The sequence below is a fragment of the Balaenoptera ricei genome, chromosome 12 (genome assembly GCF_028023285.1).
Source record: "Balaenoptera ricei isolate mBalRic1 chromosome 12, mBalRic1.hap2, whole genome shotgun sequence".
Lineage (NCBI taxonomy): Eukaryota > Metazoa > Chordata > Mammalia > Artiodactyla > Balaenopteridae > Balaenoptera > Balaenoptera ricei.
Genome location: NC_082650.1, coordinates 58,169,433 through 58,183,623, shown reverse-complemented (window position 1 = coordinate 58,183,623; position 14,191 = coordinate 58,169,433). Strand labels below are relative to the sequence as shown.

The following is a 14,191-nucleotide window of genomic DNA, read 5'->3' as shown; positions in this document are numbered from 1 at the left end:
ACTGAAAACAGAAAAAACACAGAGAAAAGCATTCAATAAATATTAGTTCCTTTCCCATCCTTTTCTCCATTCTTTTTCATGTTTTTTTGTATAGTCATTTGAGGAGAATTCAGAATATTCAGAGCACGTTCTTACTGTTGAACTCAGATACATTTACTTATTAGGTTTACTTATTAAGATAGTTTTATATATTTGAATTTGCATTAGAACCACATTTTTTTGTTAAACATCTTAAGTATACATTAATTGAAGTGTTCTAAGACAGTTGTTGTAAATTTATAAAATGATTGTCGTAAGCATTTAATAGCAGTATTACATAAAGGTGGCATCTTTAGTTCACAGAATTTCCTTTGCATTAAAATTTTCTATCTTTGAAAAGCCAGGTGTTTGAAGCAAATAGGGAAAATCAACTTTGTCTTGAATCTGTTTAATATTTCGAATTGTGGTATGGTGATCAGGTTAGTTGAATATCTTGTCAGTAATGCAAATTAAGTCTAAATAAAATTGCTAAACAAGAAAGCATAATAGAATAAATATATGAAATAATAGTCTTCCAGTTACTGTAAAGCAGAGACTCTGTCTTTTAACTCTTTTGTATTCTCTTTTGAATAGAACAAAACTGTTTCAGTTTGTATAATGTAACTGGCAGTCAGTTTAAAATTTTTAAGTTGAATTGAGCATCCGTTTTTGACAAAATGTTTGATCTAGTTTTCCATTTTGGCACAATTTATTCCAATTTTTACATATTTAAATTTCATAGAAAATTATGTTACTATAAACTGTAAGACCAGGGGCTTGGAATTCTGATTCTCATCATTACCTTGTAATTAAAAATAATTCCTGTCGTGGCAATCATGTAACTTTTTTCTCTTCTTAAACATTTCATTTTTTCCTTTTTGCATATATCCTGGTTTTTGGGAATTGAACTCATCATTAGATACCTTGAGATGCACATTTCTTTTAAGGTAGTTTGAAAGATAATATCTAAAATATCATCCAAGTGTGAAGGTGTAAAGGAAACAAACTTCTCTGCATTAGTGCACTGTAATGGAGAAAATGAACTCCTCTCCCCCCGGTATTGCCAAAAATATTATTTCCTCTAGAACACCAGTTTTAAATACTGCATGGGAATACCTCTATGCTGATAGAAGACAAGCGTAACTCATCAAGAAATTAAGAATAAAACTTATTGCATATATAAAATATATATATTATAAATATATACATATGTGCATATGAATATATATATACATATATACATATGCACCAGCTTTTATGCCACAGGTGGTAAGATACATAAAGTCAATCTGCTTTACAATATTATATAAATTTTTCCTGAGTGTGGGGATGAGAATATGGTATAGCTGTCTCTAAGGATGATGAGAAGGAAAGCATTTCTTTGTTTGCAGAAAGAGTACTACTAGAGGGGATGTGGTCAAGAGACAGACCTTTAATCGTGTCTTGGGTCCTCCATGTGAACAAAAGAGAACATTAATCTTGAATATTGGTATAGTTGTAAGTCCTGATTTGTCCAGCCTGAAGCCTTGAGACAGGCATTTGTTGTCATTAATGAATTTTTTCTTTTCATGTTTGCCCTTTGTGAAAAGATGTAAGGGATCTCATCATGTCTTTTTACCGAGTGTGACTTTGACCATTATTTTTCTTATTACTTTGAGGTTTGAGACAGATCTAACTAGATTTCTCAGATGCAGCTAAGATTTTGTGCTAAGTCGTTTGTTACTGGCACTGGGTGAGAAGAGATACTAGATATTCCTTAGTTATGAGAGAATAACTGAACAGCCTCAGGAATGTGCAGATTTTACAGTGGTCTCATAAAAGTTAATGTTGATATTTATTTATAACAAGATATATATATTTTAGTTAAGGCAATTACAATTAACCATAATAACAAATGACAAAAGAAAGACAAAGAAAATTTCTGCAAATGGAAACTGTCTCTCTTTAAAAATAACAGTATTTTTCAAAGATTTAATTGATTACCAAATCTGACAGTTGACACTCTCATTCTTCTTAGAGAACTTCTTCTGTCTCCCTGAGATTATTCTCACTCATGAACGTTCATATTTGGACCAACTAGGTCAGATCTGTTCTTTCTCTTAAAAATAACTTCTTGGTACAAAAATGCTCTCTCTGCACCATTAAACTTTCTTTCTTATTCTTTATAGTCTCAGCCTAGTACCTTTTCTTTCCTAGTCAACTTCTCTTTCTACAAGACTGGCTCTTGCATTTCACAATATAGCCTCATGTTCCTAAGGCCATGCCATCATTTTTCCCTATAAAGTCCGCAAAAATTAATACAGCTTAACAGAAACTGAATTTTCACAAAAATGAATATGTACTTACTGAGTATAAAATAGTTTTAGTTGATCCTCATAGAAAGAAAATACCATTGATATATTTAAAGCAATTTAATAAGTTTTGAAATAATATTTTAAAATCTACTTTAATGATTACTCTTATTAATTTTTGAAATCAAGGGTATCATTCAGTGATCATATTTTCTAAGATAAACCAGTAAACGACCTTCTCCTCCATCAACTGCCCAAATATTTAATTACAGACTTTATTTTAAAAAATTAGGGCTTCCCTGGTGGCGCAGTGGTTGAGAATCTGCCTGCTAATGCAGGGGACACGGGTTCGAGCCCTGGTCTGGGAAGATCCCACATGCCACGGAGCAACTGGGCGCATGAGCCACAACTGCTGAGCCTGCGCATCTGGAGCCTGTGCCCCGCAACGGGAGGGGCCGCGATAGCGAGAGGCCCGCGCACCGCGATGAAGAGTGGCCCGAGCTTGCCGCAACTAGAGAAAGCCCTCGCACGAAACAAAGACCCAACACAGCTAAATAAATAAATAAATAAATAAATAAATAAAGTAGCTATTAATTAAAAAAAAAAAAAAGTGGTAACTCTTGGGAAGAAACAGAGAAAGATCGCTTTAAAAAAATTATTCTTAGTTTCTTTTGTATGTTTTATTAAGAGCAACAATCCTTTTGAAAATGGAAATCTTTATTTTCTGTTTTTCATTTGTAAGTTAAGATGGCTTTTCTTTTTAGTTGCCTCATTTTTATATCTTAGATTTAAAGTCACATATTAACCACAGGTGGCTAAGTATGAGATATAATCTAAAAGAAAACTCCAGGTTCTCATTTTCTGGAGGCTGGAGTATGATATTTATTTCTTTTGTAGCTTCTATCAAAAAACTGAATATTTATAGCTTACATTTCTATACTACTTCAAAAGCAAGTTCCCATAGAAATCTTTTGAGATATATTATTATTTGGTCCAATTTATAGATGAGGAGACAGATTCAGGCACTTTGCAGATAATGTCAGTGCCCCACCCATATCCCTTTGGCATTTCTCATTTCTGTGCATGCCAGATTGCTTTCAAATTGACAATAAATGTGACCTTTTGCCTTTCCAGCAACCGCAATCAGAGGGGCCCACAAAGTGTCTGATTTATCATAATGGAATTCCACATGGCATTCCTTGGATCAAGGGAAGCACTCACAGGGTTAGAGGTTCAACAATGAACATATGACCTAGGGACCCATTCTGCCATTATATGCATCACCCAGAAACTGCTGGCCTGATGGAATGCTGTGTAATTTAGTTCTTAAAGGCATGGTTATGAGGCCAGCTGGGGATGAAGCTTTGAGGAGGTGAGGTGCTGCTTTCAAGAGGTATTATATATTTGAATTACTTGCCATCTTATGGCTCTGTGTCCCTGATGATAGAAAAGGAACCAAGGGATGGAAGTCAGAGTGGCTCATCTTAACATCAGTTTGATTGGGGGAATTTATGATTCCTCCTTCCACAACTTTAAACTCTGCTGGATTAGAGGTCTTGGGTCCCAGAACGGGAAGTAAGTCTTTTGCCAACAGACATGATAAGTGTTCCATTAAATCTTAGCTAGGACTATCATCTAGTAATTTCATGCTTCTCATAGTAGTAGACAAGCAGGCAAAGAAAGATGTTACCATACTGGCAGGATAACTGACCCTGATTATCAAGAGGAGATAGAGTTGCTGGTACCTAATGGGGAAAGGAAAGAGCCTGTCTGGAGCCCAGGGGATTCAGTGAGGTGCCTCTTGGTGCTTCCATGCCTGATAACTTTGAATGTGCACTGCAGCAGCCGCTTCTGACAAGGGTACAAGAACCAGGACCCAGACCCCTCAGGGATGAGAGGCTGGGGTACCTTAACAGGCAAGCAACCGAGAGAAGCTGAAGCGCTGGTTCAGGAGGAAGAAAAAGCTAGCATGAGTGATAAAGAAAGGACATAGTGCATATCAATTACGGTCTCATAATCAGCTGAAGCAGTGAGGACTGTAGCTTATTCCACTAACATTCCTAAGGTAATTTTACAAAAGAAATTGTGAACTGGTGACAGGATGGAATGACCTTCATGAGGTATGAGTGAATCTGAGTGGTGCAAGGGGAGGAATGTAGCAAGACACTACAAGTGTCCTACTCATAGCCCCTTTTCAGTTATTGTGTTATTCATCTCTGTTTGTTTGTTCTTTAATTCTTCTAGGTCTTTGTTAAACATTTCTTGCATCTTCTCGATCTTTGCCTCCATTCTTTTTCCGAGATCCTGGATCATCTTCACTATCATTATCCTGAATTCTTTTTCTGGAAGGTTGCCTATCTCCACTTCATTTAGTTGTTTTTCTGGGGGTTTATCTTGTTCCTTCATCTGGTACATAGCCCTCTGCCTTTTCATCTTGTCTATCTTTCTGTGAATGTGGTTTCTTTTCAACAGGCTGCAGGATTGCAGTTCTTCTTGCTTGTGCTGTCTGCCCTCTGGTGGATGAGGCAATCTAAGAGTCTTGATGGGAGGGACTACTCATAGCCCCTTGATATTTACTATTTCCATGTACCCTGTAAAATCTTCCAACTGATAGGATTTGTGACTCTTTGAGTGCTTATTCTGATCAACAGATCCTTCTCTGTCTGTTCTAAGGGCAGACTAGAATTAATACCTCCTCCCCTCACAAAAAAACTCCTCAACCAATGTCTGATAGAAATTGCTATTTGAATATCCCGTCTCCTTCATCCTGGAGGGGGATAACTTCTAGGGTATCTCCTATACAGTCTCTCAGAGTTCCTAGCAGGATTAAGTTCCAGTTGCTCACAATGGGGCATAATACATCTGTTACTGACTTCTTGCCTTTTTCTGTCTCACTTCGCTACTCAATAACTCATGTTTCTTGGAGTCATCGTCCATGTCATGTCAGCTAATTGTACTTAAATATTTATATTAGGGTCTGCTTCTGGAGAACCCAAACAAAGACAGCAAGTGACTTGTTAAGTGTCATTCAGCCAGTGATAGTGCAGAGTTCACTTCTAGGTCTTCTAACTCTTAGACTAATGTTCTTTTCACTACTGTATTCCAAAAGTGTTCTGTATACACTAGATCTATATATTGCTTAATTCTAGACCTTTATGTAGAAAGGGTACATTAAATACATCATAGAGGTAGGAGTATAGTCAGAAAATATCTCTGTAAGCTTTTCTGTACAGGAGATAGTCAAGTAATATGGATTTGAACTTTGTAGAAAGAAAATATAATAAGCTACTCACCATATTCATAGTTTTTCTCACTCCTGTGCCCACTTTAAATGAGGGAGAATTCTATTCTTCACGGATGGGTCAGTTCATGGGCTCTCCTTTGTTGTATAGAGTTTGGCTGATGTGCTGATTCTTGTGAGAGAAGCAGATTCACTATACCTCTTTCCTCTGTGCTTTGGAATGTTTGATAAGTGGAGATCTTGGGTTTCTGGGGAAGACATGGTGGATGAAGTGATGGCATGAGTATGAAGGAAGGAAATGGGAAAGTAGTGTCTAGACCAAGGGAGCTACATTCATGAGCTAAAGAAGGAGTGATTTTTAGCCATTAACATAAGAGAGAAAATATGGAAAGAGAGAAAATATGGGTTGAGTTTTTGTGAGGATCTCTGCCTATGTGGAAAGTATTGAGAGTGACAGTGATGGCTAGAAAGGATTTTAAAGATCTTTTACTGTGCCTTTTGGGCTCTCTTAAGGGATGAATGCAGATTTGAAATAATTTTTATTTACTTTTGTTTGACTATGTTTCTTTGATTGTGACACCCTGCCAGACTAGATCACAGCAGACCCCTATAATTTCCAGGTTAGAAGTAATTACAAATACTAGAACAAATACAGTTCAAATAGCTTTCCTATCAAATTTAGTTTGTGGACCCTCTTTTACCTGTATGAGAAGCTTGTATTTCTGATGAGGCAGCATGACTGTCCCTGGGATGAGGGGTAAAGGAAGAGCAAAGAGTGAGGAAAGCAAACCACGTTAAATTTACAGGAAATATTAGGAGTAAAGGGCCCAGGACTCCTAAAACAATTTTCACTGCTTCCAATTTTCAATCTGCAGCTAAAAGCTCAGGTGGTTCAGGTGTTGGAGGAGTCAGGGGAAAGCAACAGGTGAGCATTTGTTCAGGCTACTGTGGTCCTTGTGGAAGAGGAAAGCCACAATGGGTGCCCACCAGGTGATGCTTGCCTGTGACGAGCTCTCAGCGGTGGTCCTCAGCTCAAGCCAAGCCCGTGTCAGTGTCTAGGTGCCCTGCAAATGGGGACTTTCAAAGAGAGGAGTGATAGTGAGAAGATGAGTTAGTGTGGAAAAGAGAAACAAAAGAAGGGAGAGGAAAAGGAAAGCAAACTCACCTTGTTGGCTTAGATGTTTTTTTAAAATAAGGGCTAGTTTGGGGAGGAGCTTGAGAGTAAGCTTGAAAGATGTTGTTCAGGCTCTAAGAGGATGCTGCTGGTGGTACCTTCGAGGGAAGAATCACAGTGAAGGCTTGCCACAGGGGGCTGAGAAGAGTTGTTTAACCAGGGAACGCTGATTAGAAACTCAGTTGGATTGAACACAAGAGACATGTTTGAGATAATTAAAATCCTTGTTAATAGTGAATTTTCTGTAAGCTTCATATTGGTGGGGAAAATAAATGGATCAGACTTTAGAGGATACATGAGGGAAGAGAGGCCAGGACTTCAGAATGATTTTAGTGATTCCTCTGAATAAACCAAGAATAATGAAGATCACTCAATAAAGTAAAGATCAGAAAAGGTGTGGCTAAGAGACACTGTGACTTTGATAGAGGTAAAAATATAGAAGCTATAACAAGTGGAAATATAGAATAGGAAAGAAATAGAATTGAAAAATACAATCAGAATGGCAGTAGGGCAAGAGAGAAATTCAAAGGATGTCTTGAGTCAACTAACACACATGTATTTCACAAAATTACAGTGAGAACATACTATAGAGTAGGGTAGCATTGGAATTCTGATTGGCAGAGAAAGATTTAAAGGAATAGCTGAGGGGAATAAAGTCATCTGGGAGGTGGAGGACAAGAGAAAAATTATTGTTTGGTAGAAGCTAGAAAAATAAAGATGACAATGAGAGAAACCAAAGTTAAGATTTTAGTTCTCTTAAAATATTTGAAAGACCAGAGCAGAGACTCTGTCTTTGCAGGGAAAGCCAACCACTGAGGTAAATATAAACAGAGGATTCACAGAGGGTGGCCATCTTTCCGTCATTACCTCATTGCCTCATCTGTCCTATGCTAGGCTTCAGAAAGGTGGCATAGAGCTAAGCAAACAAGCAAATAAAAAAATTAGCAACTCCCTGCTCCCCAAAGTGAAGAAACCAATAGGAGAATTGGAAGGTAACTCGAATTGCAAGAGATATTTCCTAGATCCCACAATAAAAACTGAGTCAATATTAAATTATACATTTATGTGCCAGTAATTTATTACTTTAGAGCATGAAGGAATTACATAGCAGTGTCCCAAATGACTTTTTTTGGGCTGTATGAGAGGTGGGGATGTGGGGATACAAGAGGAATAAATGAGAATTATTTTAAGTTCTAACTTCACACATGAAGATATATTTTCTACCAAATCTCATTTATTGCTACAGCATATTGAAAACACGATGATTTTGAGCCTTCAGAAAAAGTTGCAGATTTAACATATTCAGATTAGAAAGACAGAACTGTTGCATTTTGGAGTCATTTTGGATGAACACATTCAAAGCATAGATTTATTTCTAATTTAATTTTTAAACTATTACCATTATGCTTTCCTACTAGTCAATACTTAGGGACCTTCCAAAAAAGGAATATCATATCCATTTGGTCCATGTGTTCTTTGTACTTGTAATCGCATTTCTTCTTTACTCCAGTTCTTCTTCTAATGGAGTAAGTGTACATCGTATGCCTCTCCTATCCATTAAAATTCCTTCTTGAAAAGACAGAGCTGAAGATTGGGGAAACTCCTTGCCATGTAAATATATCAGCATTATGATTTAATCCCCCTTCACTCCAAGTTCTCTGCACAGGTAACATGAAAGCAAGATGATGGCTTAACTGGGCATTGTGGCATCTGAGGCAAAGAAAAACAGATATTTTGAGATATATTTCATAGTTGGAAATAATAGGCAGGACTTAACTAGATTAAATTGGGGGCGGGGAGGAAAGAGGAGTCAAGGGTAAGGCTATGTGTTTAGCTTGAATAACAGGAAAGGTGATGGTGCCATTTACTGAGATGGGAAGGATTGGAAGAACTGAGGGGGTTATATTAAGAGATTGATTTAGAACATGTCAAGTAGATGCCTATTGGATATCTAGGTAGAAATACAAGATATATAAGAGAGGAGCTTGGTGATAGAGTTAAGATTTTGGAAGTCAATTGAAAAGCAGCAATTCTATTTAGGGAGCTGGAGGAGATTACAGATGGAGAAACTAAATTCAGAAAGATTAAGATCCAACCTCTCAGGACTGAGCCCCAAGGTTCTCCAATATTTAGCTGTTGGAAAAGAGGATGATCCAGCAAAGGAGATAGAGGGTAGAATAAAAGGAAAGCCAAGATTGTGTGGCAACATGGAAGTGGAGGGGAAAATATTTTAAGAGAAAGTGAGTGCTCCGTGAATGCTGTTAAGAGGCCAAGGCAGAGAAGACCAGAGAGATGGGCTTGGATTTGACCAGATGATGGTTTCTTGGTTACCATAGAAAGAAAAGTTCTGATTCAATCGTGAAGGAAGCCAGAGTGATTGAAGAATGAATGGAAGTTGAGGAAATGAAGGGGAGAGCAGATTTTTGAGAAGTTTTGCTGTGAAGGGGGATCAGAGGTGGAGTGTCAGCTACAGGAGGATTTAGGACTGAGGGAGAAGGTTTCCTTTTTAAGGAGAGTATATCCTAGAACATGTCAAGGGCAGACGGGAATGGCATGGTTGAGATGGAATCAGTAATGCAGGAGAGAAAGAGGCGACCATGGAGTAAAAGCCTCCGAGAAGGTGAATGGAAGCAGGATCTGGAGCACAAGTGGAGGGTGGGCAAGTCATGGCTTCCACTATAACTGAGGAGAAGGCAAAGAATAAGGGTAAGGATGCAGTTAGAGTCATTGATTTTGTGGTGAGAAGGCAAAGGAGTTCCTGTTGGGGCAAAGAAGAAGGAATCTGCATGTGACAAAATCTGGAAGAGGTTCCAAGCAGGGCCAAGGCAAATGTTATCACCTTGACTACACTGGCCAAATGAGGTGCCAGTTCCTCAGGGAAGAGGGGGTGTTCTGGAACTGACGTTTACACCTTAGAATAAACTTTACGTAGTTTCCTTATGGAGAGTTGATTTAGTCATTGCCAACAAATCCTTTTATTATTGCCAGAAAATCTTTAAATAAAGAACTCTTCTAAGTGTTATTAAAAATAGATCCAGGGATCTGAAGGACCCCATCTTTCCACTGGAGTCACATTTCTGGTGCCTGGTGTGGAGGACAAAGGAAGTTGACTTGCCTTAAGGAGCTGAGTTACATTTTATATGTGAAATAATATTAAAATAATGAGAAGGAGGAGAAGGAGAACAGCTTAAGACCTACTATGTACTGGCACTGTGTGGAACACTATATATACATCGTTATCCTATTTAATTCTCATAACAGATATTATGGGATATTACTTTCTTTTCACATTTGAGGAAACTATGGCTTAGAGAGAGAAGTGTATAGCTAGGGTTTGAACTTAGACCAGTATGATTCCAGAAGCAGCAAAGTGTGTGTGTGTGTGTGTGTGTGTGTGTGTGTGTATGTGTGTGTATGTGCACATGTGTTCACAAACTGAGCAGCTTCACAAATGTTGCCAGGTTTGAGACTTACAGAGCAGAATGTTTACAGCTTTTACAGTCTGATTTCTCTGGAGTTCACACCCAAAACAGGAAGAAGTAGACAACAAATAAAGTAGGAGTTCAAGTAAAAAGGAACCAAAAAAGTAATATATTGCAGAATTTAGAACTGGAAACTGGGAGAAAAAATTTGATTCTATTTTTGTCCAAGAAATAGATCGACTGCAACAGGGAAATAGATAGGTATAGATATAGCCTATAGACATAGATATAGTTACTGATTCTTAGAACTACAGAATTTCCAGCACTAGCATAACTTCACAGAGCGTCCCAATCAGCTTTCTCATTTACAGTGAGGAAAGTGAGGCCCACAGAGGGGCAGTGCTTTGCCTAGAGTCAAAGAGAGAGTTAATATGCCAGGATTAACCCCAGATCTCTTGCCTCTCCAATGCCTTCCCATTGTATCATGGGGCCTCTTGTATGCATAGATGGAAAAAAGTGAGAGTGTAAATTAAAACATAAATAGTTAAAAGAAAGAATATAGTTAAGAGATGGTGAAAAGGCAAAAAAAAAAACCCCCCAAAACAAACAAGAGAGTAGGTGCAACTTACATATACTAAAACATATTCAAGCAAAGACTTGAATAGATGAATGTAACAAAGAAGAGGGGAAGAATTGAAAGTATTTTGTAAAATAAGTTCAGAGATCACTAAGAAAACAGAATTAGGGAAAGAATGCCACATAGCACATGGAAGTCCAAGAAGTGATGAAGAAACAAAAGCTTTCGCAGAAAAGTTACAGATGTTATGGTGGGTCAGAGATGTGGTGCTGAATTCTAGATGTTTGAAAATGTTCTCATCCAACTCAGACAGAAGTCTTCGATGATGTATGGAAAATGTCAGATGACTACAATATTAAAATAAGGGGGTACTAATGTTAGTGAAAAAAGAGACTGGCAAGAGAGAGGACCTTGATGTTGGTAAATGTAGTTTTTGAGTTGTCTTTTTTTTTTTTTTTCCTAGTAATCCTGCTGCAAATGTTCTCATGAATAGTTTATTGGATGACACATGCAGCACAGTGGTATACGATAAATCAGAAGGAAATGATCAGTCAACTTGAGATTGCAAAATATGCTATTTGAGGAAGGTAGGGAGAATACTTTCCATTAGAGAGACTGTGTTTTTCTCCTTAGGACCGTGCTGAGATACGTGAGGACACTACATTCAAATGAACCTAGGTTTCCCACTCTCAGTAGAGGTGGGAAAAGATCAAATGACAGGTGGAGTGAGGCAAAGTATCTTTATTTTGTGGGTAGCCCTATGTTCCTCCTCATAAGGAGACGTGTCAAATTTATACCAAGGTAAGACTACAATTGGAGGCTTCAGAATGAAAAAGAGTTATATGGGCTTTACTTGTCAGATGATACTGTCTGGGCGAGAACACATGGCAAATTGTAGCAATGGGGATAGCATTAAAGATGAAAATTCGCAGAGGAGTACGCAACAAATCTTTAAAAAGTATTTTCACTGTTCTTTGTAAGCCTTACAAACTTATGATTCTCTGTAACAGCATAGGTTTTGTAGTTGTAATATGGTGCGATAAAACATTGAACTATTGGTTTATGGCATGTATAATCAGGTTTTTTTTAATTTGGAAAAAACTTGAAAAGTACACCATTAATGGCAAGACACTTTATAATATGCAAAATATTTCTAGTAAAATGTGCTAATTAAAAAAATCATAAAACTTGATTGATAAGCTTGAAGCTAGACGTGGTACATTCAGAGATTAAGTTTCTAAGCAAAGTAAATAAAACAAGGAAAATAAAAACATAAATAGGGTATACTTATTTTTTATATCATGGTTATGTTAAGAGAGTTGTTGAAAGGTGTTATTTTAATTTTGTTGCATTTTCTATCATTTCAATAACAATTCTTTTGTTAGAGAATCAACGCTTGTGTTTTGTTCTGTTAAAGTACAGTCTAATTAAAATTGTCATTCCTACATTCCAAGAACATTTAAATTTTAATCCTGGAATTGTATAGGGACTCATAATTTTAATACTCTAGTTCCTAGGTAACCATGTTTCCCTCATATTGCTATCCTGGTTAAAATACACACACACACACACACACACACACACACACACACGTACCTCTCTTGGATTTTAATTTTGAATCCTAGGATATTCCAAGAGGAATATTTTTAAAATATCATCCGTAGTGCCATATTCTAGAACACTTTTTATTCTTTGCTTTTAATTAAATTCTCACAAGATAAATGGATTGCTAGGGATACTCGGCACTTATTCTTACTTCCTTTTATACTATTCCCTGTTTTGTAAGCCCAGAATCCTGGGAACTAAATTCCCCAGAATCTCTTGCTGGTATGACTCCAGTTTTCATCAGTGAGAGGCATTTGATGAAATTTGAATGTTGTAAGGAAAGTAGAGAATATTGTTCTTTTTCTGGTAGTGATAAATAAATGTGTTGGCTTCAGCACCAGTGACTTTTGAAAAAACCTTTTAATTGGAGTAGAACATGTACCCTGTAAAGTGCATTAATACTAAATTTATAGCTTGATGAATATTTATGTATGTATTTATCTATGTAATCAACACCCTGTTAAAGACACAGAATATTTTCAGCACCCAAGAATACTCCTTCCTGTTACATGTCAATCAATCTCACCCTCCAACCACAGAGGTAATCACTCTTCTGACTTCTAACACCTTAGATCATCTCTGCTTATTTTTGAAATTCATATAAATTGATGCACACAGTATGTGCTCTCCCCACCCTCAGATTTATTGAAATATAATTGACAAACAGAATTATAATATATTTAAAGTATATAATGTGATGATTTGATATATGTATACATTGTCATACATCACCTCACATATTTACCTTTTTTTTTTTTTTGGTGAAAACACTTAAATTCTACTTTCTTAGGAAATTTAAATTATACAATACAGTATTATCAACTGTAGTCACCATGTTATACATTAGATCCTCAGACCTTATTCATTTCATAGCTAAAAGTTTGTAACCTTTTACCAACCTCTCCCAATTATCCCACCCTGCCAGCCCCTGACAACCACTTTTCTACTCTGTTTCTGTGAGTTCAATTTTTTTTTTTTTTTTAGATTGTACATGTTAGGGAAATCATGTACTATTTTTCTTTTTCTTTCTCTGACTTATTTTACTTAGCATAATTCCCTCCATGTTCATCCATGTTGTTGTAAATGGCAGGATTTCCTTCTTTTTTAAGACTGAGTGATAGTCCATAGTGTGTGTGTGTGTGTGTGTGTGTGTGTATCTCACATTTTCTTTATCCATCCATCCGTCAACAGACACTTAGCTTGTTTACATACCTAATGTTTGGCTATTGTGAATAGTGCTGCAATGAACATGGGAGTACAGATATCTCTTCAAGATCCTGGTTTCATTTCCTTTGGATAAATACCCAGAACTGGGATTGCTGGATCATATGGTAGTTCTGTTTTAAATTTCTTGAGGAACTTTCTATACTGTTTTCTATAATGGCTATACCAGTTTACATTTCCACTAACAATATACAAGAATTCCCTTTTCTCTACATCCTCACCAGCACTTGTTATTTCTTATCTTTTTGATAATAGACATTCTAAGAGGTGTGAGGTGATAGCTCATTGTGGTTTAGATTTGCATTTCCCCAATGGTTTGTGACGTTGAGCGCTCTTCATGTACCTGTTGGCCGTTTGTATGTCTTTGAAAAAATGTCTGTTCAGCTTCTTTTACTCATTTTTAGATTGGGTTATTTATTTTTTGGCTAATGAGTCATATAAGTTCTTTGGAGATTTCCACATTAACCCCTTATCAGATATGAGGTTTGCAAATATTTTCTCCCAGTCTATAAGTTACCTTTAGGTAAACATGACCAGTGGAACTGGTTTTTAGCAGTTTCTGACCCGAGCACTAGATTTCCTAAAATCTAGTTGTACACTTGAGATATAGAAGGAAACTTCTCTGAGCTTTATTTTTCT

General features: G+C 36.9%; 1 long non-coding RNA gene across 1 annotated transcript in view; it reads left to right on the top strand.

Annotated features, from left to right (window-relative positions):
- Positions 1-14,191, top strand: part of LOC132376349 (uncharacterized) — a 327,639-nt gene that overhangs the window by 269,373 nt on the left and 44,075 nt on the right. The gene's annotated exons all lie outside the window — the stretch shown is intronic.